We start from the raw sequence: 7,167 nt of genomic DNA, 5'->3' as shown, positions 1-7,167 counted from the left end.
CTGATGATTAAGTTCTGAAGACTATAACTCAGAACTTGTATGAAAACTTACTAAGATAGATATTCCTTGTTCGAGTTAAGATATTATGTTCTGATGACTGTTAAGTTCTGGTATAAGTCTAAGTTCTGGTTTTTCAGTCTAACCCTTTACTTGACTTATCTGTGAGTAAAATGAAGCTGAGAAAGCAACTTCTCAGAAGGATTCTGATATTAGGGGTTCTAAGCTTCTCAAAAGGCTTAGACGAATGACTGTTCCTGAAACTCCAAAAGAATCCAAATCAAACAAGAAATACAAGAAACAGAGGGCACAAAGGCCAGTTTCAGATGATGAGGAGGAAGCAGCTAAGGAAGGGGATCAGGAATCTCTGATCTCACAAGACAAAGAATGTGCTCCAGTTACTTCTTCTCCATCCACTCCATCTCAGGAAACAGTATCTGACAAGGCTAATTCCCCTTCTGTGTCTCTTGGTAATCAAGGCACAAGTGCTGATAATGCTGATCAACACTTAGTTGTGCCTGGAGTAATTTTCTTAGAAGCTCCAACAGCAACAAATCTTTTTCCAACACCTGTTACTGATGCTATTCAAACTCCGGAATTATCTAAGTCACCTTCTCTGCATCTAGACACTGATGATCAGACTTTAGGTGAGCATCAGGATATGGCTGTTAATCAGAACTTAGCATCAGATCAGCAATTAGAGGATGCTGAAGTCTCCATTGCTACTCACACTGCTATTATATCAGATGATACTGATTCTATAAGTTCTGATGCTGCACATGTTGGAGATACTGGTGATGCTGCTCCAACTGCAGATACTGATGCAGCAGGTCCTTCAGGACATATTCCTCTTCTAAGTCTGAACAAGTAAAGAAGTTTGTTACAGAGGAACCACCAGTGCCTTGGAGTGAAACTCCTGCAGGTCAGGAGTGGACTAAGGAATGGAACTCAGTTTCATGTATTCCATCTGCGTTACATCTTACTGAGCACTTGACTAAAGCTGATGAAATGTTAAATTCTGATGATTTCAAAACCCAGCTTCGTGTCACTGCATTGAGTACTAAAAATCTACAAGGTCTTCATTCAACCACTCATGCAGAAATACACCAGATTCAGGAGAACTTAATCAAGCAGGAACAAGTTTGGAAACTTGATAAGAAAAAGTTCTTTCAACCTTCTATTGACAGGATTGCTTATATTGAGAAGACTCAAGATCGTCAACAAGCACAGATTGATCAAATTCTGCAAAATCAAGATTCTCAGCAATCACAATTGACTGAAATCCAATCTTCAGTGGAATTGCTTATCTCTCTTCTACTTCCTGCTGATGCCAAAAAGGGGGAGAAAGTAATTAAGTCCAAATGCAAGGATGACAAGACACTGCAAGGAAAGGTTGATGAAAAAGATGACCAAGGAAACTCTGGAATGGGTGGAGGTCATAGTCAAGGTAAAAGATTCTCATCAAGAAATGCTAAAATTGCAAGTCACAGGATAAGTTCTGATACGGGGAAGAAATTAGGTTCTGATACTGGTAAAAGAATAAATTCTGATGAACTTCTAGATCTTGATGAAGAAATGTCAAGACAGTTATTTCTTCAAGAAAATCCAGGAATGGACTTGGAAAGTTTAAAGGAAAAAGAAGCTAGACTTAAATCAAAGAAAGCCACATCTAAATCTGAAGCTTCTGGTAAAAAGTCACTTCCAAAACTGAAAGGTATTGTGATTAAAGAAAAGGCACAAACTGAAGCAACATTTGCTAAATCACAACCAAAGATAGATCCAAGATCCAAGGGTAAAGAAAAGGTTGGTGAACCTGTTAAAGTTTATGCACCTCCTGAAGATGAAGAAATTACTGATGACAAAGATAATCTTGCTCTGACTTCAAGAAAAGTTCTTAAAACAACCTCTGACATGGCTCAAGTTGTTCAGAGTCAAGAAATTAAAAGTTCTGATATTCAAAAGAAGCAAGTAACCTCTGACACAGCTCAAGTTAACTTGATATCAGAAGGAAGATAAAAAACACTCCTACCAGGATTCACTAAAGCAAAACAAACTCAACCTTTGAAGACTACTACAAGTCGTTTTGAAGCTAGAGTAGTTACTGGAAAGGAAGCAAGAGATAAAACTGGATTGGGAAGTGCTGATGAAAGAAGAGTACACAACACTACCAATGATCCAACTTCCTTGAGTGAACCAGGTATTGGAGCAACTCCTGAAAGATTAAATCAACTGGAATCTGTACAAATGGTTTACCATACCTACTTGAAGGAACACATCTTGTTGTATTTCATGACAGATGGTAGGGTATATCATATAAGACAAAATGCCATTCCATTGAAGTATTTTGAAGAATTGGAGCATGTATTATTCTTACTTCAAGTGGATGACAGATTGACAGGGACTGCTGCAAACTATTTGAAAGAACAGATTCAGAGACAGAAAAGACTTTATTCTGTTAAGTCTGACAGCATATATGTTCCAAAGTACAGAAATCACAATGGTGATATTGTTGATATGAAGCCTAATACTGCACAGATCAGAACATATCTTGGTATTAAGGGGCTTGAGTTTAATCTAGAGTCTGACAAAGCCTATGTCATAAGACTAGATCAGGAGTTGAGAAAAGCAAAGATTAATGATCTCAGAGCTGCAATATTTCAAACTGGTGAAGATACTGCAGAGCTTAAAGATGTCAAACGGAGAATGATTGATGAACTCAGATATGCTGAGAAATGTTTGTTGAAGAATTATCTCAGAACAACTCCTGACATCAGAGAGATCAGAAAATGATGAAGCCAAGTCGAAGATCTACAACTGCTTAAATTCTGATGTGTATACAGACTAAAGTTATTATCAGAAGTTGAATTGGTAAAAGCTTTAAGGACTGTAAGTTGTAGTTATCTTGTCTAATTCTCATGCATTTGTACTTAATGTTTTTGACATCATCAAATATCTGTTAAACTTGTATATTTTGCTAATTTACAAGTTGGGGGAGATTGTTAGATATATTTGATAATGTCATGGCTAATATGTTTTATGTTTAGATTTCAGATCTTATTTGAACAGGACAAATCAGTACTTAACTGATCAGTACTTATACTGGACGACAGGACTTAAGAGATATCAGTACTTATGTTATCAGGAGATAAGCATCGGGAGATAGATATCAGAACTTAAGTGCTGAAGGACGATCAGATAAGGACAGCAGCTGATTAAAGTTAAGAAGATCAAGATAAACATAAGAAGAGATATTCATGAAGAAGGAATTCCATAAAGAATGGAATACTTGGAAGAAAAGATATCTGATTGATATATATTAGGAAGCAGAATTATATTCCATATCAATTAGCGATTATCTTGTAACTGTGTAATATATAAATACAGACATAGGGTTTACACTATAAGTGTTATCATTATCGAGAATATTATTTACTTAACCCTAGCAGCTCTCGTGATATTTTGTTCATCACTGAGAGATAACAGTTCCAGATTGTAACAGAGTTTATTGTTTCAATAAAGTTTGTTTTCTGTTACTTAAGTTCTTGAAGTTCGATTTGATTGTAATAAACACTGTATTCACCCCCTCTACAGTGATAGTGTGACCTAACAACTTGAGAGATAACAACAATATCAATATTTGTTGTCTTCATGAAATTCTCGAAGTCTTCCTCCATTTTCCTTAGTTGTTCAAGATCAACTCCAGGATTTTCTCTTTCAAAGATTCTTTTACTCACCTCAGAGTCAAAATCTTGAATCTTCGGATCCTTGTAAGATAGAGTTGTCTTTCTTCCTTTTACTTTCAGAGTTTGAAGTAATTGACTTGCTTCAGTGTAATAACCCTAAAATTTTGGACTTTTTGTAACCCTTATGAATAGTGATTTTGCTAATTATGTTGAATAAGAAAACTTTTCATGCCACACTTTGTAGAGGTTCTTTTATTGTTATTCTGAGATCTTATTAGTACTCTATATGGTATATAAATGTATGTAAAGATCGTCAGAATCCAAATTCGAACACTTTGATTTTTCCCGAAAACCCACCAGATACAAAAAGAATTAAGTATAAGGTAACATGATTAAAAGGATTTTAATTCAAGGATTATAAGAGAGGATCATAAAAGGAATATAAAATATTGAGAAAGATTTAAGGGAACCTAAGTAATGAGATCCCGGGTGTGATCCCTCAAACGATAAACGAGAACGAAAGTTAAGCGAACCGTATAACAGATCAACAATCATTAGCCAAGTAATTAGGAGTTAATCAAATAGGTTAATGTATGATGATGTCATCACACCAACAAGAAGAAGACAAGTGTGGGAAGATGACATAAGTGGATGACATAAGCATGACCAAATGGGAAGGATTTGTTGGTTGATTATAAGCCACACAATTTTTACCATGGTAACAATTTAATTAAACAAACAAAAAGGAAGCAACCAAGCCAAAAACAATTCATAACACAAAAAACACAAGTTGACTTTCATTTCCAAGCAAAGAAGATCTCGGCCCTTCTTCTTTTTTAAAGAAAAGAAAATCCAAATTCAAGTTCCAAGCTTTGATAATTAGTGAGGTAATTATCCAAGGTTCCTTGTACATAGATATATATATCCTATGAATCTAAGCTTCCATTTCCTTCACAATATCTTCCAATAATTCATGGAAGAAGAGAGTGAATAGTGTTTTCAAGAACTTGAAATTTTGATCTTGTGTTTTTGTTTAGATAAAGCTTTAGTAAGGATTTCCAAGGGTTGTTTCAAGCTCCTTACTTACTTTTACTCACCAAGGAAGGTATAATCTCATACCCTAGACCTACTTTTGTATATTTAGAGTTTTTATGATTGATATGGTTCATGAGAAGCATGATTCTTGTATACTTAGAGTGTGGTTGGATTTGTAATAAGTTTGAAGTTGTAAATCTTGATCATTGGTTAATGAACTTAAGTATAGCTTTTAGTTCATGATTGAGAGTAGTATAAATTGGAAATCTTGAGATGTTGGGGCTGTTGTAGTAAAGTATGGATTGAGTTTGGTTGTAGTATTGATTGTGGGTTGATTGTGGATTGATTTGCAGTGGTATAAATTTGGTAATAGCGTAAACATAGCCGTCGTAATGCCCGATTTACCTTAGACTGCTTTTGTTCTTAACATCAGGTCCCGTGAACTCACTGTTAGGTTCTGACCATTGCCATGATTAGATAGTTCATGTTACGAGCTTCGTTTTGATATGTGGTTCGCTTGAATCCGATGTACGGTTTAGGAGAAACGGCCGTTTTAAGTAACGGCGTTTCGCGAACGAACCATTACCCCCTCGCCTTACTTTGAAATCTTGGTTAAGGCCCTTAAATGACTAATTGGGGTATGAAACAATTATGTAAAGTGGATTAGGCAGTTGATAGGGTACTCGCAAAAGAATCGCCTTACAATTCATAATGGTTAATATATTAAAAAAGGTGGAGCCGAGGGTACTCGAGTGACTTAAGTGAATCGTTAAGCGCAAAAGCGAACGTTAGGGTCTAATTGGTTAAAGTATAGATTCTTAAGCGACTTTGGTTTAATTCCAACTTATATGTTGTTTATAGGTTACCAGACTCGTCCTAAGCCTTTTATCACCCCCAGTCGCTCAGGAAAGTTTTCTACCCGTTATACTGTTGTTGTGATGTATATATGTATATGCATTATCTTGTAATAGATGCATGATTGTTATTAGCAAATCTTGCGATATATTGGAGCATGCTGATATGGTATATATGCATGTCTGTTTCGTAATCTTGATATCTAATTGTTGATTCAAATGCTTATAAACTGCATAATACCTATGCTAGAGATAATCAGTAGTTGCGTATACCCTTAGTATAGGGGACCCAAAGGTGAACATTTTCTAAACCGAGAGTCGATGCTCCCGAGTAAAGAACAGGTACCCGTTACCCAGAATAGACGATCTGTTTGATCAACTAAAGGATGCTGTTTACTTCTCCAAGATTGACCTGAGAACTAGATATCACCAACTAAAGATTAAACCCGAAGATATTCCCAAGACTGCGTTCCGTACCAGGTATGGGCACTATGAGTTCTTGGTAATATCCTTTGGATTAACCAATGCCCCAGCGGCTTTCATGGATTTAATGAACAGAGTATTCAATAAGTACCTGGACAAGTGTGTGATAGTTTTTATTGATGATATTTTAATCTACTCAAGGACCGAGGTAGAACATGCAGAGCATTTGAGGATAGCTCTAGGAATACTCAGAGAGGAACAGTTATTTGCCAAATTCTCGAAGTGTGAATTCTGGCGGAATGAAGTACAGTTTTTAGGACATGTGATCAATAAAGAAGGAGTATTGGTCGACCCCTCCAAGATAGAGGCGGTCTCAAATTGGGAAAGGCCAACCACACCCACAGAGGTAAGGAGTTTCATAGGATTGCCCGGCTACTATCGTAGATTTGTACAGGACTTTGCGAAGATCGCAGCCCCTTTGACACGACTTACTCGTAAGACAGAGAAGTTTGAATGGATAGAAAAATGTGAGAACAGTTTTCAAGAATTGAAGAAAAGGTTGGTAACGGCCCCGGTGTTGGAATTGCCAGACGGAAAAGGAGATTTTATGATATATAGTGACGCGTCGTACAAAGGATTAGGGTGTGTGCTTATGCATCACGGTAAGGTGATTGCGTATGCGTCGAGACAACTGAAGGAATACGAGATTAGATATCCTACTCATGACCTTGAGCTCGCGGCAATAGTTTTTTCCTTAAAAATTTGGAGGCACTACTTGTATGGAGAGAAGTGCGAGATTTTCACAGACTATAAGAGCCTCAAGTACATATTCACGCAGAAAGAGCTCAACATGCGCCAAAGGAGATGGTTAGAACTAATCAAGGACTATGATTATGAGATTCTTTATCATCCAGGGAAAGCCAATGTGGTGGCTGATGCCCTTAGCAGGAAGGAATGACTCAAAATGATAATGACATCGAAGGAATTGATAAGGGATTTCGAGAGAATGGAAATAGAAGTAAAGGTAACCGGAGCCGGAACTGAAAAGCTGTTTGAGATCTCGATGCAGCCAGAGTTATTAGAAAAGATTAGATTGTGCCAAGAAAAAGTAATGAATGAAGTCAGAGAGTCAATGACTAGAGAAGAGATCCATACTGAGAGAGATGATAAGGGGA

This window comes from Apium graveolens, chromosome 8 (genome assembly GCF_009905375.1).
Source record: "Apium graveolens cultivar Ventura chromosome 8, ASM990537v1, whole genome shotgun sequence".
In the NCBI taxonomy this organism is placed as follows: Eukaryota; Viridiplantae; Streptophyta; class Magnoliopsida; order Apiales; family Apiaceae; genus Apium; species Apium graveolens.
This window is presented reverse-complemented; position numbering follows the sequence as displayed.